A 27430-nucleotide genomic window follows, 5' to 3' on the forward strand; every position below is an offset into this window, starting at 1 on the left:
AGTCCTCTTGAAACTATGAGCCAAAATAAGCCTCTCCATTAAAGTGTGTGTATGCCGGGCATTGTGTCTCAGCAATGGCAGAGCTCACTAATACACTGACTGTGTGTGAAATTCCACCTTCCTCTGCTAAGGTCACGTTCTGCTATGGATTGGATCTTGAATGTCCCCAGGGGCCCTCATGCTAATGTCTTGATACCCAGGGTGGCACTTCTTGGGAGGAGGCAGAAGCTGTAAAAGTTGGAGCCCAATGGGAGGTCAGCAGGTGTTATAGTTTATATCTACAGGAGCCCAAACAAACCTCTCCTTTAAGTTGGTTGGCTATTTTGTCCCAGCAGTGAGAGATTGAACCAATAGGCTATCAGGGGCACATTCTGGAAGGGAATTGGAGGACTATGCCCCCCCCCTCATTTTTCCTCTATGCTCCTGAGGAGAGAAGTCTGGCTCTACCACGCAATAGCCATGATGTTCTGCCTCACCACAGGCCGCAAGCAACAGGGCCCATTGCTCGTGGACTGGAACCTACACAGCTGTGAACCAAAACAGGCCTTCTCCCTTTACAAGGTAAGTGTCCTGAGTGTTCCATTCCAGGGACAGAAAGATGAGTAACTGCTTCCTCGGACAGTTTATAGATGAGATGGTAGATCTTTGTTTCTTGGTTTTATTTAAAGAAAGTAGTCAGTGTTTCCTTAATGCAAAGTGGCAGGAGGTGCTTCCTTCCAGAGGAAGCTAACTTTAACAGAATACTCACCTTTTATTTAAGCGAGCAAGATGGGTAAGTCCAGGTGCCTCACTGTCCCCAAGCATGCTGTGCTCTCTCACTCTGCTCTGGTTTCTGCTCTTCCTGCTCCTGCCTGAGTTGTTTCTAGGCCTCTGTCCACCCACACATTTCTTTAGGCCAAGCTCAAAACCCATTCACTTATTTTAAGCCCACTATTACTCTCATCATATTTGAGAATATAATCATTCATCTCTCCTCTATTTACATATGGTCTGGCTTTATTTGCTTGAGTACTTTGTGCACTGTTCCTGAAATGTTGCAGTGTTGGTACTTCCCTTGGAATCCTCTCAGTACCTAGTGCATGCAGTGAATGCTCAAACCCAGACATGAGCTGCAGTATTAGTTGAGCCGTCTTTGGGCTAAAGCGTGACTAATGCCAAAGCTGCACTCAGTTACTTTGTAGAGGGCATCGATAAGGGGAACATAGGGGATGTTTTAATTTAGATGACAGAATTCTAGTATGATACACATCTAACCCATAAATATTATATTTAATATGTTATGAAGGCCTTCTGCTAAGTATTTTATCTCAATCAATCCTCTGATGTTTGTTATCATTTAACTACACTTTTGTCCATTTTATAAACAAAAAAATCTCAGAGATTCAGAAAAGTTATTTAAATTTCAGGTCATTTAACTGGTAAGTAGTAAGGTAGAATTCAAACTTGACTCCACACAAATCTAAAATCCAATACTTTCTCCCCTATAACAAAATGACTTCAATTTCTAATTGGAAAAGATAGTTCTGCGAAGACCAAACACATTTGTGGGGTGGTGCCTCTGCTGCCGCCTTTCAGAGGTTGGAGAATACATCAAGTATGTATTTTGGAAATGTATATGCTTTCTTCAACAAGCACACCAAAAATCATCATCACGGTTATTTTAATATTTTATATGCCTAAATGTTCCATGCAGCCAAAGAGATGAAAACATTAAAATATTTTTAGAATGTTACTCTGATTTTATGAGATATATTGATAAGAGGTTATCTTTACATTACCTATTTATCATATTTTATTTTCTTTCAGGAGAGATGTCTTTTCCTCAAGTCATAGGTAAGAGTTATATTCTTCACCATTTCAAGAGGCATATGGGGAATGGTTCATTTTATTCAAAGCAAACTCTAGATTTGCCAGGTTAATTATTGATGAGTAAGCCGAGGATGGAAAGGATTTTATATAATTCTGCCGGAGGCTCCTGTGCCTTCCCCCACTGAACCAATTGCTCACATGAAAGGATCAGTGGCTGCTGCTGACAGCTGGTCCATAACCCGCCTGTAATGACAGTGCTTTGTGTTCTCTAAGGGCTTTTTTGCGGGGGCCTAAACTTTTTGAAAACTTACAGCCAAGCCATACTGCGGTCACCATTACTGGTCTGTTTTACAAATGATTAAACTGCAAAAATTAACTAATGAACCAGTCTCCAGCATAACTCTTGAATTATTTACACTTACCACTGGAGAAGTTTAATTTTTCACACATTTCATTCTCATCATCCATCTCATAGGGCCAAAGACAATTTAAAACTAAGCTCCTCAAAGAAAAAAAGTAAATGTATCTATCTAATAAATGACACTCCGAGATAGACAGTCATGGTCTTTTATTGATTTTCTTACAATCCTTGGCAGGAAGCAGTGGCTATTTTTAATCGTGGATAGTAAAACACTGAAAGGCAAACTATTTGAGAGGTTTTTCATAAGGAAAGTCTCTTTTTGAGGACAATTATCGTTTCTTTCTAATCATCTTGTATGTTTCAGCCCATTCTCAAATGTGCGGTGAAGAAATATGAAACATCTGGTGCCAGAAGTGTGGCCATACCTTACAGCTTCCCACTTTGTTCCAGGTGGCCAGGAAGCCAGTCTTGGAGCTTCTGTCTTGCCTGCCTGCCTCACCTGCCAGGGGTGATCTGGTTCTGCTGGTGGTTCTGCTCAGCAAGGCAAACTCCCTTCTTATAGCAAGCATTCCGAGCACCTGCTGTGTGCTGATGTCAGTTACAGCAGGATATAAAAGACTTCCTTTTAGACCTAGTGTCCTATGAAGGGGAAAAGACTTTTTAACAAATGTTTACAGACATCTTATTTTTGAGGCCGGAAAGCTAGGTTGTTTGAACAAGTTCCCTTGTTGAAAATGACTGTCAGATAAATTACATTTTAATGAATACAAAGGTTCTCAAAGAGCTGACAGTACAGAGAGGTGAACTCCAGACCTGAACTCAGGGAAAAGGGAAAGAGAGCTGCTTTTGCACTGATATTTCCTGATTCATAAAAATTTGAACTTTCAACAGCCTTCTTGGGTGAGGAGGAGTGAAGTAAAAGCCTAAGTCTGCAAACCGCCTTGAGACTGCAATGAGATTCTCCAACACTAGCCAGGAGAGTGAAGGGATACAGGGTGACAGTAAAGTGGAAGATGATCGCTTCCTTCTTTAAATTTGCAAAGTGTTACGGTTGAGGTCTAAAATGCTCCCCCAAAGTCTCCTGGGTTTGGAAGGTGATTTGATCATAGGGGTGCTCTTCCTGTCAGTGGACTGATGCACTGATGAGTTGAGTTGCTAAATGTGTTGTTAGGAGGCGGGGCTGGTTGGAGCTGGGCCCCAGTGGGGTGTGACCTAGAATGGTGTATTTTGTCTGCTGCTTCTCCATTTTCTCTCTGCTCCCTAGCTGACATGATACAAGCTGTTGTCCTCCACCTGGCCCTTGCACCATCTGCCTTGGAGTCACCTGGCTAGGAACTGAACCCTCTGGAAACTGTGAGCCAAATGAATCCTTTCTCTTTTAAATTACAGGTGATGGGTATTTTGTCCCAGTGATCTAAAACTTTATGTTTCTAATATTAAAGTGGCCTGAACTGTTCCACTAGTTCCTTTAGGTGAAAGACGAGAGCAAGGGTAAGCTATGTCGAAAGGAAGGAACTTTCACTCCACATCTCCATGATTTCCACTATTTCTGTGAAAAAAGATGCATCTGATGCAGAGATTAGAGGTTGGTTGAGGGCAGCTGAATTGTAGCTCAACTTTGAAATACTTCATGAGAAGATTTGGACAAGAAGCAGAAGAGAATGAAATAAACAGTAAGTAATAAGAGGGACCAGACTGATCCTAGAGATTTTAACGATTTCTTGATCCTAAGAGTTTATACAGACAGACTCTAGGGCCTGACCTTAGACCAACTGCATCAGCATCTGGACTTTACCAAAATCCCCACGTGATTCATGTGCACGTCAAACTTGGAGACAGTGAATAAAAATAATGAAACCTGAACTAGATCAGGGAAAATGGGAAAGAATCAATGGAAAGGTAGATGCTGTACAGTCTGGTTTTAGAGCTATGGATGGATAAAGAATCTGCAGTTTCTACCTTAGGCACCTGCAAAGATGACACTTTAACATCCATTCAAATCCTTTGGCTCACACAAAACCAATAAGGAAGGAAAAACATGGTATGCAGTTGGTGTGAGGAATGTGAGCATTTAGACATGGCACACATTTGTATATAGTGGATGTGTAATTGCAACTCAGTATCTAAGCCTGGGCCAGAGCTCTTTCTGCTGATGTCCTTATTGGATGATCTAGGTGTGATGGAAAAGCTGGATATGGAAAGGAATTTAGAAATATTTATAATACCCTAATAAATTTCACCGTTTCCTTAAACATGAAGATGGGCTATCAAAATCATTCACAACTTCTTTTTGCCATCTGAAAATACTGTACTCTAATTTGTTCTGAGACAAATGTGTGACACTTCCAATTTAAAGGGTGTTTACTTTTGGCTCATGGTTTCGGTGGATCCAGTTCATGGTGTCTGGCTCCAATGCAGAAATAGGATCACAGGAAGGAGGAAAGCTTCTCAGACATGGCAGCAAAGAAGCAGAAAGAGAAGGAGCCAGAAATAAGAATTACACTTGCAGGTCACATCGTTAGACCCATCTCCTCCCACAAGGCACCACCACCTAAATACATGAGGCTTTTGGAACTCCTTAGGTCTAAACCATAACAGTTCTTAAAACATGACATGTGATAAAATATTAACGCGAAATCAAAAGTAACTTAAAAACAAAAGTGGAAAGTTAAACAAGTCCCCAAGTTAAAGGGGAACCAATTTATCTCAAGAAATGTGTTCGGGCAAGAACATTTGGAAAGCTTTAGGAATTCTTATCAGAAATAGGTCTGGCTGAAAAGGTGGTCACATGTTCAGCTCCTTCCCCAAAGTGACCAGAGATGACAAGCCAACCACTGGAGGACTCAACATGCCACACAGATGTGTTTTGTACCCCACCCCCTGGTAATTTTTTACATGCTATTGTTTTAATTGGGAAATTTCCCATTGAAAATTTAGATTTCTTGCTCTTTTGAAAAATGGAAAATTGAAGCACTGAGTTCTTTCTCGGTTGGCAACAATCAGCTGTAGTCATGTAGCAGCCACTTTCTTTAAAGCTCCTCCTGGCTCCTTAAATGATGTGCACTTCCTGTCTCCTGTAGATGTCCTGGACTTGACTCAGGTAGTGGCCACTTCTCATCAAGAGAGGATACAGCCATTCTATCAATTAACCATATCTAGCTCAGGCTCACAGTTTTAGAACTAATTTCAGACTCAAAAATTGAACTGCATGTTTTTAGTGGTGGGGACAAATGTGTAATAAACTGTAGATCTTAGCCACATGTTCTTATTTGCATCTTCTCTCATTCGCATTACTGATTTTCCTCTGAGGCGCATTGGTTTGTGTGCCCAAATTATAATCAGTGATAGACTGAACTTCCTCTGCACCTGCATGTGTCAGAGTTGCAATTAACGATCATGTAGGTAGAATAACAATGATGGGCATATGAAAGGAACAAATCTTCCTCCTAAATTCATGTCTGGGGATTTTTGTTGTGAATATTTTCTAGTAGCTGCAAAGAATAGTCCCTATTCAAATAATTTCTAAATGTCATCTGTGAACTGACTTTCCCTGTAACTATTCTTATTTCTAGAAATCTTTTGAGGTCAACATTGAATATTGTTATCTTCTTTTACAAACCACATCTCTGGAGTGCATAAATTCTCTAGGTGCAAAAGCTTCAACAAAACTTTTGGAAGAAATTAGTGATATTTTTAAACCTCCTCTAGATACTATGAAAGATCGACCTGTCATCAGCTCACTACAAATTTGATACTAAAATAAAGTTCCATTTTAACCTTCTAGGCTCACTTTACAGTTTTACATTCTTTCAGAAAAAACCTGGCCCAAGCCAGCCAGCCCTGTGAGTCCCTTGAGACTCCCTCCTTTCCTGGAGGCTGTTAAGTTCTGTGGTCCCTTAGCTCGAGTACAAACACGCCCTTCCTCACTTGTTTTCCCTTTGCACCTTACCTGGATCTTCATCTTCCTGCCAAAGTTTGTCCCACATTGCTTCTGTCTTTGCCAGGGGCCAGACATTTCCCGCACTCCTATTCTCACCTCAGTTCCAGGCTGTCCTCATCCTGCCCAGGCCCGTGGACCTTTGCCAGTGTGGCAGCTCAGTGACACCGATTCTGCTCACTCTGGTACCAACTCTGAACCAAAGATCATGTGCTAGATTAAAATCTTGTGAATCAAATAAGTATGGATTAATTCCTTTAGCAAATTGCTTATAAAATAAATCAACTGTAATCCATGCTTTCTTTATTCCACTAAATTACTTTCCATGGGAAGAACTTTATAAATACTCACTGACAAATAGCCTAGTCTGAGATTCAAAAGTTTAAATCAAAGCTTCAACACCATCAAATTTCCTCTCTAGTATGTCTTTCTGATCAGAGACAAGGATGTTTCTATTCTCAGTATGCTTTTCTAAAAATCTTCTTTTGACTGTATTTCTCCTGCCAGCTGTAGCCCATTTCCCTTCTCCACTTTGTAGCTGTGTTGATTTCTCCCAGAATTAAATGTCCAGCCCACGTGATGTCCAATAGCTGTATCAAAACAGCATGCCTGCAGGTACAGATCTCCACTCCTGACCTCAAGCCCTTCGACCCCTCTCCACAGCCCCTTAGTGATAATGCTATCCCTCCAGAAGTTAAAATCACAGAACTTGGGATCATCTTTAACTGTAGTATCCAATCCTGTTGTCTCCTGCTTCAAAATTCATCAGGAATCTAAATGCCTCTCACCTCTGACCCTGGGACTGCAGGGCTGTTCGATCTCCAGACTGAAAACGGTAGCAGGTGCCTGTCTGGCCTGTGACTCCTCCTGTTGCCCCACATCAGCCTGCTCCACACAGCGAGGTGCAGAGTGACGCCCTCGAATGCTGTCACTCCTCCACCCCAAATGCTCTGATGGCTTCCTCTGTGGAAGGAGAAGCCAGACTTGGCCAGGGCCTGCAGCGCCCATGTGACCTCTGCCAGCCACCCTCCCCTCAGACTTGGCTCCAGGTCATTCCCTGTGTTCTTCACACCAGTCAAGCTCCCACACCAGGGTGCTGTCCTTGCCATTCCTTGTGCCGGGAGCGTTCTTCCCTCTGGGCACACACCTGCCTGTAGGGCTTGCGCTGCGGGTCTTGGCTTCAGCGTCAGCTTTTCAGTGAGGCCTCACGTGAACAGGTGTGGGGGGCCTTGCCCCCCCGCTAGAACTCTTGAGTGCCTTTTATGGACATATCCGGGCCTGCTGCAAATCTACCCGGCAACAAGGAAGTAGCCCCAGTACCCTCCTCTTGCTCCTCCCCTCTAGCCCTACGGTATATATGTTGTAGCAGCTTCCGCAATAAACGAGACTTGATCAGAAACCTGTCTTGTCTCCATCTCTCGTGTCCCCTGTCCTTTCTCATTCTCACCCCCCCCCCCAGGGTCTCCGTTGACTTACCCGCGGGCCGGGACAAACAGGCTCTTCAGAACCTAAACCTCCCCACAGTAGTCGTCCTTATTGTCCTCCGTCGTCTTATTTTTGTTCACTTATCTGCACCACGTGTTCCACCAATTTTACTTTTTTTAATTCTCAACTAGAATGTATGCTACGTTACAGCATACGTACCTTTTTCTGTGCTGTTCATTGATTCCTCTCTAATACTTAGAACAACGGATGGCACATAATTGGTATGCAATTAATATTTTATGAAATCTAAGAATAGTTGAATGAATAAATGACAGATTAACAGGGTACCTGTTGCTGCATGACTAGATTGTGCATGAAATTGAGTGATAATATGCTTCTTCTGATTAACACAGAAAGAAATTCCCACGATGCCTTGGGATGTTACAACTCACTTCCTTCTCATCTGTGGTTGGAGATGTAGGCACCACATATTCACCATTAAACTACTAAAATTTTGCCTCCCCTCACCGTTTCCTAGAGCTCTTCATTTGCCTCTCAACATTGCACAATGCTGCTGTTTGGGAGGATAGACTCAACATGGCCCAACCCTGTCACCTCCCTGCATACTACTCTCAGGTGCCAGCCACACTTCCTGTCCAGGCCAATCAGGCTGCAGTTGTTCTAGAATCTTCCTCTTGTCTCTGAACATGTATCAGCACTTCAGAGACGAGCGCTAGGGGATAGTGTCACCTCTTCTTTCTCTCTTGAAGCAACTGTGGCAAGATAATTTTAGAAAGACAAATTTGGGAGATTTCTATTTCCTGTGGTTTCCTCTACTCTTTTATTCTAAGCAAGAGGATAGATACATAAGTATTTTCTTGCCAAAGCATTTTTTCAAGGCTGGAAGCAGAAGCTAGGTCACAAGGTGCAAAAGAGCAAAATAGAAAGATGAATGATTGAGATATTAGAACAGATAATTACAGGGGAACGTGGTGTTCCCAGAGGAGCACTGTCTTCCACATGGTGATGGTTGGAACCTCCAGAAGGGAACACATTTCAGGCAAGGTCTGAGGGGTAGAGTGAGTGTGTGTGTGTGTGTGTGTGTGTGTGTGTGTGTTTAATTTTTTTTTTCAGGTTAATCCCCACATCAAGTTAGTATGATATTTTTCCATGATTAGCTCTAGATTATTCATTTTGGGAAAGAATTCTGCAGAAGTGGCATGCATTTTTCAACTCCCTTTTGTTCTGAAATCTGGACTTAGAACATGCCCAACATACCCTCCCACATTAGTGGCTGAAAGACTTTCCTAGGTCTCATTGTTTAGCTAGTCTATGTCTCACCTTTTCTTCTATAAAATTCTGATTTCAAAGGTATTTTCCTGACAAAGTCATTGGGATAATGACACAAAGACATACTAATAAAATATGTAAGACAATACCTGACACATAGTAAACCTTCGATAAACAATGGCCATTATTAATAACATAAAATAGTTCACATAAAATAAGAACTTCCTATGTTTGCATTATTTGACTTTAAACTACTGAACAATCCATCAAATAGAAAAGCAATCATTGTGATAGCTCTACATAAATGATTTGGGCAAAATCTGCCAAAAGACACTAAAATTACTAGATAAAAGCTTAAGAAGAAAAAGGATGTTTGCATAGTTTCAATGTGTCTCCCATAACATATTTGCTAATCACAAAGGAGGGAAACGGTGACTTTACAGTGAAGACACCCAGTAGGTAGCATTTTAACTAAGTGACCAAGCAGCAGACACACCCAGGAGCCTCACCTTCTGCAAAGCACCTGACAGATGATTGATATAACCTCCAAGGTCATAACCGGCAGGAAAAACTGAGGAATTCTAACAGATGGAAGGATTTTCTGGAAATAGGAGAAGTAAATCCATTGTGGGATAATGCATGGAACTGGGTAAGAAAATGGACATTAGTGGAGAAAATTGTGAAATCTGAATGAAATCTGGTTTAGCTAATAATTCTGTACGAATATTACTTTCTTATTCTCCTTAAATGCAGTGGTTTTGTAAAATGCAGATGACAGAGGAAGCCTGACAAAGAGGATGGAATAACTCTCTCCACAGTCTTCACAACCTGCCTGCCTCAAAATTTAGCAAGCTTTAAAAACCCCAGCAGGGACCACCACCGACTAGTGAAGAAATGCATAGAGTGTGGTATGGTCACATGTCTACTAAATGTAAAAGATAAAATTTAGTTCAGTCATTTGTGTCATGGAGTGTGCACGTGTATATGCTCTTTTACACTGCTTCTCAGTAAAGCATTTACACATCAATACACACTGATAATTTGGGAGACTGTAAAACCCACCCAGATGCTAACCCGATTGTAAAATTATTTTATAACATTTTATATATTATTGTTTTATAAAATTTTATAACATTTTATTTTATAACATTTTATAACATTTTTATAACATTTTATAACATTTATTTATATTTTATTATTATTTTATAACATTTCCTTATCTCGTCTCACTATATTAGTGCTGAATACTGTTCAAGTGAAAGAGACAGTGTGGGTGCAGATTCCCAGGAGCTGCTGGATTGGGAAAAGTGAAGACTCTCCCAGGGAGGATGGGACATCCTTCTCCCTGAGGGTCTGGGGGCCCCGAGGCTCATGGGCAAGAGTAGAGAGCTGTGATCTCCATGGTGATGTGCTGGAGTTGAGACATCAGTATAAACTCAGGGTTTCCTTAGTGTAGATGGCCATATACACACATGGAACTGCGTATAGACACGTAATACACGAGTTAGCACACACGGAGGCCTTTCCTTGCTCAGTGGAGGACAAACAGAAGCAAGAGCATCTCCCAAGTGGAGAGAAAAGCTAGCACCCAACTTGTGGTTTCTCATACTGTTGAGTAAAAGAACCAGGCCTTCTTAGACTCATTCTGGGACTGAGGCAAGAACACAGGAGATGCATCTTGATGTCTTGTAGTGACCAAAAGTGAGAAGCTACCAAGAGAAATAACTCAAAATGATAGGGCATGGCAGATGCACACAGAGTTGTCACAGGGGCCAGTGGCTATGGGTGGAACAATATGAACCACAAAATAATTTGGCACTGAATTATAACCCGAAGTATAAAGTGGTATCCATGCATTTATCCTGATAGAATGGAATGAAAGAAAGAAGAAGTTGCAGAAAAGAGACAAGTCTTGCATGCAGAATTCCAAACAATCTCCAGTTATTCTGGAGTATAACTCACCACTGTGGAATATATCTCTCCCCCTCTTTGGTGTGGGCTGCACAGATAATGTCCTCCAAAGCATGCAGTGCAGAGAGGGCAAGGATGAATAGTGAAGGAATCTGACCAGCAGTGCCTCAGCCGGCCACCATGGTCAGCATCCATGGTGAAAAGTCAGGCTGACTGCAGGGACATGTGACATGATGGGAAGATGGCAGCACTACAGCCACAGATCACGTGAAAATCTCAAACAAATCCCAACTGAGTGTGAGCAACACACTTAACCACTGTTTTCCTCAAAGCTCTTGAGGTCATCAAAATAATAAAAAAGGAAACTGAGGAAGCAGTACAGTTCAGAGGATCCTTAGGCGACTGAAGAGTTTGTGTGCTTTGGTGTCCTAGAGGTAACCTCAGGTCAGAAAAAAGAGTATTGAGTAAAAACAAGGAAAATCTGAGCTAAGTGTGGACTTCAGTTAGTAACAAATATCAACACTCATTCTATAGGTAGGAAAAATGTGGCCCTAATGTAAGATTCCTAATGGGGAAAATAGGGTGTGAGGTACATAGGAACTCTGTACCTCCATAACTTTCCTCTAAATATAAAAACAAAATGTAATACCCATTGACTTGTCTGTCCCCAGGGGTCCCAGAGGGTCAGGGCAGCCTGGTGGGGAGGAAGGTTGGGGTTGGACAGCCCATCTCCATCTCAGGGCTGTGTCTGGGAGCTGATCCAGGAGGCCAGCCGGGCCCCAAACCAGGGTCTGGGTCAGACGGAGATGGAAACAACTGGGCGCAGCGACACTGTGCGGGATTGTGCTTGCAGCTCTTGTGGTGTCTGAAACGTAACAAACAGTCTGTTAAGTACTTGGGGCCTTGAATACAGAAAGCAGAGCAGCACCATGATTATGCATGTATCCTTGGAGTTGCCACCCTGCCTTGGCTTCTCATACTCAGTGGAATAACTGTATCATCTTCAGGCAAATTTCTTACTTCAGCGTAAACAACAGAATGCATCTGTGCCAGTGAAGATTGATTGTCCGCTGACTGGGTTAAGCGACTTCTAAAGAGACCAGGCGTGCTCACCTCATCTGAGCTCAATGGGCTACAGGAAGTCGGTCCTGGCAGGTGTAGCCTTGGGGACTCCACTGTGCCTGGCCCGTCCATCTCAGGGTTTTCCCCGGCTCTTCTCACATGCCGTGAGCTGAGCCGCTTTCTTCCACACAAGGTTCCAAACAAGCAGCTCACTGAAGGAAAGATGGATCAACATCTGGATTGTGAGGCCCTGAATGGACAGCCAAGAGACCCACAGGGCCAGAAGACGTGGTGGAAAAAACTGTTCCCATCACTCTTAGAGCCTGCGGTTCAGAATTTTGAGATCTCACAGAAGTAGGTTTCTGGGAATGAAAGATGGTGCAGTAGAAGTGTTGCTTCCTGTGAATTCGCAACTTCCTAGTGGATTCTCGAATAATTGTCAGGGCTGTGCAATTGCAATCAAGAAAAACATGTTTCTGGGTCTGCTAGGATTCTATAAAGACCATTTAAAGCAAAGCCAAAAAAATCACCCTTCCTTTCTCCTGCCTTTCCTAACAAGGCCACAAGACTCAGGTTTCAGAGCACAGCAAAAAGTCAAAGTCAAAGTCGAAGTCAGAGAATGAAGCCTGGAAGGGACTAAGGATGGGGAAGTTGCTGAGTGGTCTTGCGACTCGATAGAAGTCAATCAGTGATTTGACAGGGAAACGTAGGCTGCCTCTTATAAAGCCTGCATGGGATTGTTGGCATCAAGACATTCTGCTTCACTGAGAGTCACCTGGGACAATACTTTCATTCTGAAGTATCTGTCCGTAAAGTTGCTAAATTTCCAACTCAGGTTATGAAGCATAGTTTCAAACTAATGGTTTGAAGACTTAGGCCCTTTTTCCTGAGAAATTAGAGAGTCACCTATTTTTTAAAGTCATTGTCAAGACACCAAAGAACAGCTTTTTAGCAGAGTTTAGAAGCCTTCCTGTCTGGAAAAAATAATCTTTTGAGAGATCTAGAATTTCTATTATTTTTTAAGGTTGACAATGCTTTTAGAGTGTAAACATTAGAAAAAAATTGATGAAATGTTATGACAGACCAACCCTGCTCCCACTTTTTTGACTTTTTTCTTTCATCTTGGAAAGGCATTGTAATTAGTTTTTGGTGTTAACTCACAAAGCAACAGGAAAAAGTGGGGTGCTTATAAAGATACAGCTGGAGACACTGTCCAGAGCGTGGTCCTGAACCTCAGGCCCCATCGGTAATCTCTTTCGTGTAATTTCCATGCATAGCTTATATTTCTGTGAATTGCTACATAATGGTAAAATATCTGAATCTGGATGGAGCTGGAAAATCTTACTTATACCTTAGCAGATATTAACACATCTATTTATTCGCCCACTTAAAAGAGAAAACAAGTCCCAGGGCAGAAGGGCAGAGAGACCTGGGGAGTAGAACGGAAACCAGGAGAGAGAAGAGAACTGGGGCAGGTGAAGAGAGCAAGCCCCAGAAGCCAGCATGGAGGAGAGGCCAAGACAGCACACGACTCTCACACTCAGCCACCAGTCCTTCACATCGCCCGGATAGCCATCTTAGAACTTTAGGAAAGGAGAAGTGAATCGGCCTATTTGTTCCCTTCTTCTACGTGGCCATGGAATGCTGTTGTTCACCTTCCTTTTGCTCAGCTTTTGTGCAACACCCATATACTATCCTGGAAACACTTCAGCTAAGAAGGTGACAGAGGATTTTAGAGACTGCATGTGCCCTTTGAGACAGCATGCTAGTGGCTCAGCAGTCTGAATGTTAGGATGTGCTCTTCAAAATAAGAGACTCTCAGAGCATGGAGCCACACGCCTTCCATCCCCGAACTCTGGGAGGCTGAGGCGGGAAGTTCATGAGTTCCAGCCCAGCTGAGGCAACTTAGTGACTTAGTGAGAACCTCTCAAAATTTAAAAATGAATGAATAACTTAATTAGTTCATTTTTAAAAGGCAGAGAGAGACACACACATCGGGAGGATTATGATAAAAGTACACAATGAAACAAACCTCATTTATTTCCACACTCAACTATTCGTCAATCAATATTTTTAAAAATTGTCTAGTTATATAACTTTTAACTTCTCTGATGAAATCTTTTCTGAGAGACTAGTTAAATTGCTGTCTCAAAATCTTAAAATTTTGGTAATTTTTCAATTTAACTTTTTCATTACTGGCTTACAAAACAAGAAAACTTTCTAATTATTTTCAGCCATTACTAGTGGAAATTTCACTTTGGGAATACATTGTACTTTTGGACAGCATTCTGCATCACTAGAGTCTGTGAGGGAGCCTGTGAGTAACAGTGCTGCCCACTGATTCTTCCTGGAGGCAGAGCTGGAAAAACCACTAGTGGGACCGGAAGAGCCTTGTGCAGTGTCAGCCATGTTTCTTTTCTCCTGAGACGCAGGGACTAAACCTGGGACCTCCTGCCCACAGAGCTCTGCTCCCCCACTGAGCTACACGCCCTGTGGGCAGCGGTGCTTTTAGACCTAAGATTTAGTCATAAATCTCTCGACCTGAGATGAGTGTGATCACCAGACTTGCATTTTGAAGCCTTTCTACTTGGACAGTTTATTTTAACAACCATAGGATGCCATGCTTTAATCCTTATCATCCCCTGCGTTCAGAGCTGCTTTATTTTACTCAGTAAGTAGCCTTGGAAGGAGGACTGGAAGAATAATGTTTCTTCACATTGTGGCCATTCGATACTAGCAAGTCAGACTGTGACTTATTGGTCTCACCAAACTCTTTAATATTCCCTTGCAATAAATAAGCACATTAATCTTTTTAATGCTAACAATGAATCATGAAGCAAACAATTCTTTAATTTAAAACAAATTTCTTATCCAAATACAATTTCTTTGTTATGTAATAAATTATAGAATCAAATTAGAATGCATGATTATTCTCCTGGTTACTAACCTGTTGAATAAATAGATAATCTTATATAATTCATTATAAAACTCATAGATCATACTCCAAGAATAGTAAAATAAAACTTTTAATGTATGGTTCTCTAAAAACATAGAGTTTCTTCCAATATGGCTGTCAGAAATATTAATTATTCTTTTACTTGAGTAAATAATGGGAACACAGTTACCTTAGAAAGGTGAATAAGGACAGTATAACACGTGTGCATGTTTACGTGTGGGTTGTAAGCAGATATGAAGTACAGCTCTTGGAACTCTGTTTTGCAAGTGAGAGTGAGTTAGAAGTTTGATTTCTTGGCGGTTCCTGCCCCCATCGCAGAGTGGTTTGAATGCAGCTGTAGGTGAGGTGACCACAGTGTATGTTGTGGATTTGGGCAACTGCTATGTAATTTCCAACTCGTTTCCTTGCACAGAGCTCAGGGGAGTTTTCCAGATTGTATTTATTTACAAATAGAACAGACAAAACTTAAAGGATGAAATGGGAAAACGGGAACTTTGAATCGGAGTTTCCTCTCATTTGGCACAAGGCATACTTTCATAAAAGGAGAATGCAGTTATGTGGCCACGAGGCCCTGTGTCTTCTAGTCTGGAAACTGGGGTGCGTTTAAATGCATCCTTAAATATTTGGATACGTTTTCCCGCCGGGACTCATGGCACTGGGTGGGGTACAGAGGCACAACAGCAGCGCCGAGAGGCGGGGACTCCGGAGGCTCGGCTCCTGGACCTTGCTGGGCGGACCCTCAGCTGAGCTGATCACCGACTGCATTTCCAGGGCCACCCCTGCGCCTTGTGCCCCTCACCTCCCTTAAACTTCAAAGCAAGCTTGCTGCACACGGTAATGAGTTGAGTTTACATCGCGCGCCCTGTCCCAGGGTGGCGGCTCTGAGATCTTGTCCCAGGTGGCCAGCCCCAGTGGAAGCCCTCACTCCACAGCTCTGCCTCTGCTGCTGTAACGGCAGATTTAACAACAGCTAAACGGGTGTTGAAAGTCTCTCGCCCGGGACATTTCAGGTCAGTGTAGACAACAGCTAAGCTGGCAGCCAAAGCCCCAGTGCCTGGAAGCATAACCTGGAGTTCAGAGATTATCTTGTTTGCATTAAATTTATATTTCTGACACAGACAAATCAGACCTAATCTTGAAAGGGAAGATATTTTCCAGAACCATCCTAATTAAATAAACTAATTTTGAAATATTAACTGCATGCAGTACTGAGTAGAATTTTGACTTTTCAGAAAGACCGAAAGAATATTTGTGTGCAATAAAGAATTAGAAAAATAATTATGGAAATTGGCACATTCAGCAACAGTTTTGGTTTCTGATGGCACAGTGGAACGACGTCCTGCAGGGAAGGGACTTAGTTAACAGTCCAGTGGTGTCCTGGGGGATGAGACTGCAGGGCTGCTTGCTGCGTGAATGTCAGAGAGCACAGCGTCCACACCAGGGGCCAGCTTGGCCAGCTGCGGGCAGCAGGGCCCTGGAGGCCCCACTCATCCTCCAGACAGTAGCTTAACTTGGGCAGTCACTAATCCTGCGGAAATACAGTGCTTTATTTCCAAAAAGATGTCATGAACATCTCGGTATGTCAGAACCAGAACCGTGCGAGGCTGCCTGCTTGCGCATCCCCAAAGGGTGTAGAGACATTTTTAGTCTCAGAGACAGAGGAGCTTAAGCTTTGCTCTGGTGAATTTGTCTAGCAGTTAGAGATGGGAAGATAAGGTTAGCAATGAACAAGATACTAATGGGCTGGCTGGAGGCCTATGGAAACCGTGATTATATGTGAGATGCTTAGCTCCTAATTCTTGACATGATGTTTGGCTGGCTAGGATGCAGACCCCAGTGCCAGAATGGAATGGTTTCCTAATCCTGGATTAAGATATTTGCAGCAGTGTTTCAGTGCAGTCAGAGTAGGGGCCTCAACCCTGTGTTTTCTTGACATCTTCATACAAAAATTTTCTTTCTATTTAAAACCACTGCTACACATTTTCAGTCTTGTTTGCCTATGTGTAATCTCCATAGAGAACACCACATCTAGAAGCTATTTTAAAGAAAACAAAACAAATCACTGTAGTAAACAGAGACAACATAAATTTCACAAGTTGTGTCAGTATGTCTGGCTTTCAGGAGTGGCTCTGAAAAATGATGAGATTATCATAAAGCACACTGCTTGCAAGATTCAAATGCACTACACATAATTTCCTCACTCTTGGTTAGAATTAATATTTGTTAAACAAATAGTATTTCATCCATTATTTTCTACTATTTTTTTCATTTCAAGGATTTGAGAGGTGATTCTGGGGAAGAATAACAAAGAGGCAAAGACTTTGTAAAGAAAATCCAAGTAAAATAATTTTTCATTAAAAATAAAAGTGAGCTCTTAAAAAGCAGTCATGTATATGCTTCTAAATTTAGGTAATGAGGGAAGTTTTTCACCTGTTAGAAATTATTTTCTTTTCAGTTTCCAGATGCTGGGCTATTCTTTAACAATTTTCCCCCTTAACCCTCAACATATTTGTGCCATTGTCTTGTTAAATGGGGCAAGCCAAATGTTACTTGAGTTAAAGCACCATGAAAATATTTAATAACCGGAAGCATATCTGAATAAAAATAAACATTGTCATCAATTTATGATTATTTAAGACTTTCAAACAAAATAAGCAGCTTTGGTTGTCAACAAACAGAAACAAATAGGTTAAAATTTAAAGACATAATATCTAACATAAGTAGATTACTGAACTAGTGTCTCAGGTGTGTTGTCTACTAATAATAGAACACTTTTGTTCCTTGAATAATTTACTATTAAATCTCTCACCTGTTCAACCAACCATAAAATTGCTCCTTACTTAATATCAAATGACAACTTTGATTTATGGTGACATATGAGTTCAACTGAGGGGATAAATACTCCTAGGAATAAATACATTTTGATCTCAGTGGGAAAAATAAAACTTTGAATTAAAAATAGCATGAAAAATACTTTTCCTTTTTACCATATGCCTATGCATAGTTGTTTAGCTAGTAAAGTGTTCCACATATAACTAAGAGGAGGTGTGGTTGAAAAATCTTGTGTGTGCTTAAATAAAACAAATTTATTCAAGTAAAAGATACATTGTTACTAATGCCCCTCAAAATCCTTCCTCTCACTTCAAATACACTTAGCCTATTCTTCTTGCCACTTTCTGAAGCAGTTCTGCAAGATCTCTTTCCTGGTAGTTAGTTGCCTTTTAGTTGAGGTGTCATGGCTGCCTCGATGTCCTGAATTAACTCAAAATAATTTCCTTTCAGGGTTATATTGGTTATGGTGGAGTGTCAACTGGATTGGCTATGGGGGGTTGGTGGATCACTCTACTGAATGTGTCTGGGTAGGTCATGAAGGCATAACTTTGAGTTCTATATCTGGTCTCCTTACCCTTCCTCTGGCCTGTTCTGCTCTGCTTCCCTACAGGCAGCCATGAATGAGCAGCTTTGCTCTGCCACACAGTCTTCCCATGATGTTGCTGCATTGGAACCAGACAACCATGAACTGAGCCCTCTGAAACCATGAGCTAAATTAAACCTCTTGTCCTTTGAGTTGTGGATGCTGGGTATTGTATCTCAGCATCAGAAAAGCTGCCTGATACAATGGTCATTTTGACTTTGGGGAAGAGCCCAAAGTCACACGGTGCTAGATCTGGTTAGTGAGGTAGATGAAGACACAGTGTCATGTTTTAGACCCTGCCTTTCCACTGGATAGCATTCAGCAGCAGCATTCAAATTTCTTTTTACCATGATCTGTAAAGAAACTCACAAAAAAGGGCTTTCAGAATTGCTTCAATTAGTGGCAAGAATGATGGAATAAGGGTGGAGGATTTTGAGGCCAATGGACAATGAGTCTTTTACTGTAATGAATTCTTTTTTTTTTTTGTACCACAGATCGAACTCAGGACCTTGCACTTGTGAGGCAAGTGGTGCCGCCACTGACTGAGCTAAATCCCCAGCCCTGTAATGAATTCTTTTAAATATTAATCATATTTTCTGATCACCCCATGTATATTTCAAGATTTTTTGGAAAATAATTTCCTATGGGAAAGGATAGATGAAAATGCATACATACATATGCATCCTACTCAGACTTATTGTTTACCTTTCCTTTAAAATAAAACTTTCAGGGGCCAGGGATTTAGCTCAGTGGTTCTGTCACCTACTTTGCAAGTGCAAGGTCCCGAGTTTGATTCCCGGTACCAAAAACAAAATAAATAAAATGAAACTTTCAAAAATACTCTGTACCATTTTAATAGATAGCTCAGATACATGGTTATTTCATGAGTGCACTTTACATATGCTCAATGTAATCCTCTGTTGTCACTACCTCGAAAATCCTTCATATTTAAACAAGAAGATCTATAGTTTTATTTTGCAGTGGGCCTTGAAAATTATGTGGCCATGCTGCTCGCTGTTCACTGTGTATTACTGTATATTTCCAGTATTAATGAGAATGTTTATTAATTTAAACATAGGAATACGTCTCAGGTTAGTGGTTTGCCTGCCTCCTACTAAGGAGGACCAGTGCGCACTCACAACTGGGCTCTGTAAACCATTTCACCGTTTTGTGACCATGACCAAAGCTGATTGGTCTCCTGTCACCCTCCCCAAATTTCACCATCACAGTTTTTCCAGTGATGTCCCAGGAACCATCTAATTCATACTCTTATAGCTTAACCAAGCCTGTGCAAATTTCCGTCCAATTTAAACAAACAAGACCTAGCTGATAGGCACATCATAAGCAGCAATGTGTTTAAGACAAATACTAGAAACTCCGTTAATCACAAGGTAATGTGATTTGAAGAAGAGTGATATATAATTATGAATGTGGTCAGAAAAATACACAACGTCTTTTTGAACAAGTTGCAGAATAATATGTGGGACAATGTGTCTTTTTGCTGTTTTGCTTTTACAAATATATTTAGATATGAGCAATCTTTGGAAAGATCCATATTTTAACTATTAACAGAAATTGTTATAGGAAGTGGCTATGTATATGCACACATATATATACATATATACATATAGACATGGGAGGACTTAAAATATTTTTGCTTTAATTGAAATAGTTTTATCCAAAATGTTTCCTTTTTAATTAGAGAAAACTTGAAGATTGTTTTTAGTAATAAAATAAATATCTAATATGACTTCCTTTATTAAAGATGTCCATCTGCATTTTTGAAAATATTTGGTCATCTCTAAATAAATATTTTAAATTGTAAGTTTAAAATTGTAATTGGTAGAGTCAGAAAGTCAACTAGTGCAATCATCTATATAAATGTTTTCCTTGGGACCACTCAATTATCCAACTATTTCAAATTTATGGAAATGAATTCCTACATTTGACATTGTCTATATAAGACTATTTAGTGTTAAAATATAGTTCATGACCACAAAAAACTTAGTTAATTAACCCATGCAATGCTCAAATATAAAAAAGTGGTTCCTGTCCTCCAAAAAACTACCTTTAGTGAACTAGACACACAATAATAAGGTCAAAATATATTTTAATTCAAACTTTAAAATCAATGATTGATCTATTGAGAATTATTATAATAGGCTAGATGACTGAACCAATTCCCTGTTTTGATCAATTCCCATCCTAAATGAGATTGTCCTCTGAGTACCATAAAAGTAATTAAGAAATAAGGTAAAGGGGCCAGGGATTTAGCTCAGTGGTGCCACCACCTGCCTCACAAGCGCAAGGTCCCGAGTTCGATCCCCCGTACCAAAAAAAAAAGAAAGAAAGAAGGTAAAGGAAGTGTTCTGTGTGGGGATGTATTTGGCAAAATTGTTTTGTTAAATCCAGTATGGTAAATCCAAATAATGGAAAAAGTTAATGAGTAGTGCCACACTGGACAATCTTAAAGTGCAAAATAAATTACAGGTACCTTTTAAAAATCACAGCTAGTGGTAAAGTTTACCTATGTCAGCATGCACATTTTATAATGCTGTTATCATTTTGATCCCTTTGTTCATTACACAGGCAATTGCCAAAATTTTTAGACCATCCTCATTATCATTAGCAGATCTTCTTTGGAATGTTTCTCCCAAAACCATTATTGCAATTGAAAATTATCGTTTATCATCATTCTCCAAACTCAAGTATTTATAACAAGAATTGTCGTTAGAAGAGAGGAAATGCTTTTGATTCGTGCTCAGAAATAATTTGAAAATGTATTGTTTCAGATGGCCTCTATTAATCTTCTTTCTTTAGTGATACCCTTTTCATATAATTTCATGAAGTGAGAGAATCATTAGTAGAAATTTTAAAATTAATGTCGATATGGGCCAAATCTATCTTAAACAGTTTCCCTAGAAAATGACACTGAAGTTATGATGCTCCTGTTGGAAAATATAAGAAACTGACTATGACAAGAAAAAGATGTCACTATCATCACTAAACACAAAGGTTGAACCTGGTGAAAGTTTTTCATATTTTTATAAGCATAAAAAATTAAATCTATTTTCACTTCTAGTACCAAATCTTATACATTTGAGTAACCTCAAAAGCAATTTATGCACACACACATGCACGCACACACACACACTGTACACATCATTACTGAATACAGAATGAACTTGACTCATTTCCAAAGCTGAAAGCCGTTTTCAAATACGATAAACTTTGTGATAGGGTGAACTCTTTCCCTTCCAAAATCCACTGAAGGGGATCATCAAGGTAAAGGATGTTGTATATGTGATTTTTATTGTAATGACTGGTGTCTTTATAAAGAGATCAGAGCCAGGTGTGGTGGCCCCTGCCTGTAATCCCAGCACTGAGGGAAACTGAGGCAGGAGGATCACAAGGGTAACTCCTGCGTTGGCAAGTTACTCAAAATAAAAATAAACAAACAAACAAATAGGACTTGGCATGTAACTCAGTGGTAAAAAGCACCCTTGGGTTTGATCTCCAGTAAAGGAAAAAAAAGAGTTTAGGACCCAGTTGTACCCAGGTGGTAGAGACCACAGGAAGAACGTAGCCATCTGCGTGGCAAGACAGAGGCCCTTAAAAAAACCCAGCCCTGCCAACACCTTGGTCTTGGACCTCCAGGCTCTAGATTTGGGAGAAAATAAATCTCTGTTGGCTTCTGGCAAACTAGTATAAGTCTCAATGGGTACTGTTGAAAATACGATGGTTTGCATTTATATTTTAATGCCAGTTGCATGTTGAAGAACAAGGAAGCTCTCAAAACAAGCCAGGGTAAAAGCTATATCATTCTAATTAATTCAAGTGACTGTAGTTACTTTCCTACCATGACAAGCCTGCAGCGCAGTCACCCAACCAGCACCTCATCTCAATTATGTGACTGCTGCGACAAATGCTTCTTCAGGAGGCACTGGGAAGCTGGCACTGAGGACTTGCTATTAGAAACGACAGTAGTTCAAAGCTTCTGGTCACTGGGCAGCAGAGAGGCAGGATGTACTGGATACTGAGTTGACCACACATACAGTGGTTGATGCTGGGGGCTACTGGTGGGTGATCTGACTTCAGAATTCTGACAAAGTCACAAGGGCACGGTGTGAAGAGACCTGAACTTCAAAGCGATGTATGTTGATGGAGAAACAAAAGGTTTTCACCACCCAGTCAGATTTTTGTAACATCACAGTTATGATTTGAATCTCAAATGTGCCCCAAAGGGTCACAGATCAAAGGCTTGCTACTGAAGGTGGAGGAACTTTAGGAGCTGGGACCTAGGGAAGGGAGGTGGCTGTTTTCCCCTAAAGCCTCAGGTGCTCACTGGTGGGGCTTTGGGGAGGTGCCTGGACCACCTGCAGGATACTCATCGCTGGATTAATGCACTGCTGAGTTTATAGCTGGAGGTGATGTTGGGAGGGGAAGCCTGGTGAGAGGAGCTGGGTCGCTGGGGGCGGGGGTGGTCTGGAAGTTTCTGTCTCCCTCCTTTCCCTAGATCTCTCTCTGCTTTCTGCTTCCTGCCAAGAGCTCTTTCTCCTGTCCATGCTCCCCTATTCGGAGCCAGCTGACTATGGACTGCAGCCTCTACAAACTGGGAGCCAAAATAAAACTCTCCTCCTGTAAGTGGTGGGCGTGGGGTATTTTGTCCCAGCAACAAAGAAAGAAAGATAGAAGGTCCCTAAGACTGTGTGCTTGGACGAAGTCCTGGGGCCTAGCCCCTTTCTCTTCCAGATATTCCTCCCTGCCACCAGCTGTGATCCTCCGCGGGCTTCCCACTGTGAAGTTTGATCTCACCAGGAGCCAGGCAAGGGCACCCTGGAACCTGTGGGTCAACACGCACTTCTCCTCCTTTCTAGCTGACCATCTCAGGTACTTTCTCACAGCGATGGGAAATTAATACAGTAGCACGACTCACACTGTGTGGAGAGCAAATGACAGTCTATAGAGAAATTCATGGCATAGTTCCTAAAACATCACAAAAGCTCTTTAAGTTTCCAAAAGAAAATAAAATGTCAAATGGTTTAGAAGTGAAGGGAATGGCTTTCTATAGCAGAAATGAAGGAGAATGCTCAGTAGGAACTCTTAGACTTGAGATTTGTTGGGAGCTAAATGAACACTCATCTGAGTGTGTATTCATGAACTGCCAGCTGCACTTCTAATTTATGCCCTGACGTGACCTGAGAGGTCTTAGTATTTACTTGTGCTCATCTGCCCCACGCAGCAGGAGGACAAATGTGGCATATGAGAAGCAAAGAAGGACTGGAAATCGGGGTTCTTTGTAGGATGAAAAAATCTTTCCTTTACATAGACCTGTGGTTGCAGCCGGGCTGCATCGTACATGGAGAAGGAGATGGGATTTCATTATGATAAATGTATCCCAGTTTATATTTTGATGTGGAGGAAAGGAAAATGCTCAATATTCCCTCTTTTACATTAAAATGACATGATCTCTATATCAGCCAGTTTTCATCACTACAGTGAAGTATCTGAGTCAGCTCATTTTATATGGGAAAGAGACACATTTGGCTCCCAGCTTTGGAGACTGAAAATGCAGACAGCAGAGTGAGGACTCTAGTGAAGGAGCTGAGCTGGACAGCAGGAGGCCTGTGGGGATGGCCACATGGCGAGGGGCAGCAGAGAGAGGGGAGGAGCCCACCCTAGCATCCTAACTCAAGAATCTTAAGGGAAAAACCTTAATCTTCTTGGAGGAAAGGGTTCAGGTGACCCAAAGAACCCCCACTTAGGCCTCAAGCCACAAGGTTCCATTGCATTTCCCAGTATTAGTTCTGCAGGGACCAAGGCTTCAAAAACATGGACACCTGAGGGACAACCAAACCACATTCAAGTCATAGAAAGTTCTCTTAAAATGCATTCTTTAAACTTAGAAAATGTAATGATAAGGTATAACATTCTCAGCTTTTGAAATGAGGAAGCAGATTATACTATTCTATAATGAGTAAATTGTACATGTAAGTGAAGTAGTTGGCTTGTGACATCATTTCACAAAGGACGTTTGGCTTATATAAGAAATGGAGAGTTATGTGTGTTAGAAACTATGACAGTTGGATGAATGGATGTTTAGAAAATACTGAAACTTTGAAGATATTGATATAAAATTTTGATATAAACTTTGCACTGGTAAGAATTTCTTAATTCCAAGTTTTGTGTGGCTGTGAACATTGTGTGTTAACATGAAAGGTGGAGATGTGATGTTAATTGTATGCTCTGTCATTATTTCAGTGAAAGGACTGAAGTCTGAGTTACCTCAGCTTTGACCATTTTTCTGAGAGATCAGGAACTCCTCTAGGTGGTGGCCGCCTACGAGAAGCTTTGGGAACTTACAATAAATCTTTCCAAGTCTTGACTTTTTTTATCACAATAATTCCACTTGTTGATCTCCAATGGTGTGTACTCCAATAACTTCCTTTGGCTAAATTAGAAAAGAATAAGGAAATTCATGAATTTTAAAGCTTATAGGGCCTCCAGAGATACAGTAAGGCATATTTTTATGTCTGATTTGGAAATTTAGCCCCTCAGCATCTTGGGTGGTTTAGAGAAAATCATTGCATTAGACGTGGGGAATAGAACTAGTTAGATATCTCAGAATCATAGGCAGATATACTCTCTAGTACAATGTGGTGGACACTTTTAGTTTACTTAGGGTTAAGATTCCGACTTTGGGGAGTCCCTGCAGCCACACTTTCCCCTAGAGAAGAACTGAGCGCACACGTGTGACTTCTGTCCGTGGTTGGCTGTCTCAGGACACAGCCAGGCTACATCCTAGACACACTTTCTCCTCCAAGTGTTTGGGATGTTTACCAAAACAACCTAGTTCAATGTTGCTGCTTTCTTGACTAGAGAAGATCAGTATCTGAGAACTCTGAGGGGCTTCTTTCTGCCATGTGGCAGGTAATAAAAAAAGCTGTAACTGGAGAAAAGGAAGAAGTCAAATAACAGAAAGGAGCATGAAGAGAGGAGATCATGCTGGAAACAGATTCTTGGTTCAAATTTATTTCTAAAGTCTGGATATATCCCTGCCCTCAGATTCACAAGTTGCTCCTAGATTCCTATGATATTTTTATCTTTTCTCCTTATGCAGGTTTATGTACAATCAAAAAGACCTAATAAATACATGCTTTTCATCCCCTTGCAGTGATCAAAACAGCAGAGTCAGTCTCTCTTACAGGATAAAGAAATAAAGAAGCGAAGAATAAGAGAGAAAAATATCTTCATATTGATATACAAAGCTGAAAAATTTTACATCACATAAGTATTACTACAAAATCAAGTCAAATAATTACTTCACTAGTTTCTTGTGCCTTACTCTTTGCAACAGACTCTAGTGGTGGTGTGACACACACTAGTATTTCATGAAGGATGCTGTGTTAGCATGCACACATGGTGTTGGAATTAAGTTCTGTATCTGTCAGATATTACACTTATGAAGAATTAGGACTGAATGTCTGAAAATACCTGTTATGCTTTAGATATAAAATGTCCCCCAAGCCTCGTGTTCAGAGGTGGGGCTTTCATAAGGTGATTACCAGATCATGGGGGCATTGTGCTCATCAATGTTAGTCCATTGGTGAGTTCGTATCTGTGCATGTTATTTGGACATGGATTGTGGTCGGCGGAGGTGGGTCATGGGTGGGGGAGTGACCCCGAACAGTGTAATCTACCCAGCTCCTCTCTTATTTCACTGCTTCCCAGCTGACTTGGGGTGAGCGATTTTCTCTGCCAGCTGACCATGAACTCAAAGCACCCCATGGGTGAGTCAAAATTAACCTCCTTTAAGGTTTGGTGTTGAGTATTATGTCGCAGAGACAAGAAAGCCACTAATACAATGCCTGTCTTGAAGATGTCATACAATTTTCCAAGAAGGCATTAGTGATTTCCTCTGAGAGTTTGTCCTTATAAATAGGTATGGCACAAGTCCTAGTCATCTGTACCGCCAGGACTGCATCTCCCCTGTCACCCACCCTTAGGTCTAACATTGGAATATCCCAGGCACACACAAATTTTTGTGAGTATTTTAAGATCTTTGTGCAATTTTTCTAAAAATCTCAAAGCCAACCTCGAAGACAGCTATAAAATAGTTCTTTATTCTTTTCCCCATGGTTAAAACTCAAATCACCCTGCACTGTTTAAATGGATATTTTAACCTTCAGAGACTTCTCTGTTAAGGTCTGTCTAGATTTTTCATTGTCCTTGCTCTTGTGTAATAAATCCTTTTATACAGAATTCCTCCTTTTGCATAAAACTGAAGCCTCTGCAGCAGCCTGCAGCTACTTCACCTGGTAGTCCTCCTTTCAGTCCTCATAAAGTCTGCCTTGTTAGGTATATACCCCATTACGATCTTCAGTCAAACTGTCATGTGGCCACTTAGAGAATTTGGATTTAATGAGGTAAAATAATTATTTCAACTTTATATATAAGGCTTGTGTTAAATGTTTTTCTGTAATTAGGTGAGCTAAGGTAATTAATTCATTTTAGCCAGTCCCTGTTTGGTCCAGTAAGTATGTGGTAACAAATACACACATTAGGAATCTGACTAGATGCAGGAAGCAAAATCTTGAAAACTGCTAATCAGTCACATTTTTCTAATGGCCTCAAAATAGACACCAAATTGCAAGAGTTAAATGAACCAGAAGTCCCAAGCACTGCTTCCATTAACACATCCCCTGGCTGGGTGCCATGTTATAAAATAAGTCAGCGCAAAATCAGAGGAGGGAGGACGTAAATATTCCGATAAATAAAAACACAATATGTATCTTAGGTGCTGGTTCTGCCGTAAAATAAGAGAGAGCAGCAAAAGAAAACAAGATGACAGAGTTGAGAAAAGAAGGTGCGTGGTCATGGAGATTCCCTGCTCGAAATCCCTTTGACGAGAATCCACTGCAAAGCGTTTTGCTGGCTGAGAGCGCCCTCAGCCACGTCCTCACCTTCCACAATGGCTCAGGGTGACGAGTCAAGGGACAGCCTCTGGCCATGGACCATGCCCAGCAGCAGGAGCAGAGCTGATCCACTTCCGCCTGTACCTAGGGCTCTGCTAAAGGGCGACCTCTGCTTGGAGCTCATCCAGGCCTTCTCAGAGCTGCACTGAGATCCCTGGGTCTCCTACCCCATTTCCTTGTTCCTACTCCCTCCTCTCATGGGTGTCCGGTGTCAGGCATCCAAGGCCCGTTCGTCTGTCCGAAGGCTCCCCTACCCTGCCCTACTCCCTTCCTGCGTTAACATTTCCAA

The 27430-nt window shown here is 41.3% G+C and overlaps 1 long non-coding RNA gene across 1 annotated transcript; it reads left to right on the forward strand.

Annotated features, from left to right (window-relative positions):
* Positions 1-477: 477 nt before the first annotated feature.
* Positions 478-2694, forward strand: LOC147829180 (uncharacterized). Its single transcript, XR_015449440.1, has 3 exons — positions 478-561; positions 1807-1833; positions 2535-2694. It is a non-coding gene; the product is annotated as an uncharacterized LOC147829180 (long non-coding RNA).
* Positions 2695-27430: the final 24736 nt, after the last annotated feature.

Source organism: Heterocephalus glaber, unplaced genomic scaffold, assembly GCF_053883595.1.
Source record: "Heterocephalus glaber isolate CG9 unplaced genomic scaffold, H.glaber_assembly_v1.0 deba00000678, whole genome shotgun sequence".
NCBI lineage: Eukaryota > Metazoa > Chordata > Mammalia > Rodentia > Bathyergidae > Heterocephalus > Heterocephalus glaber.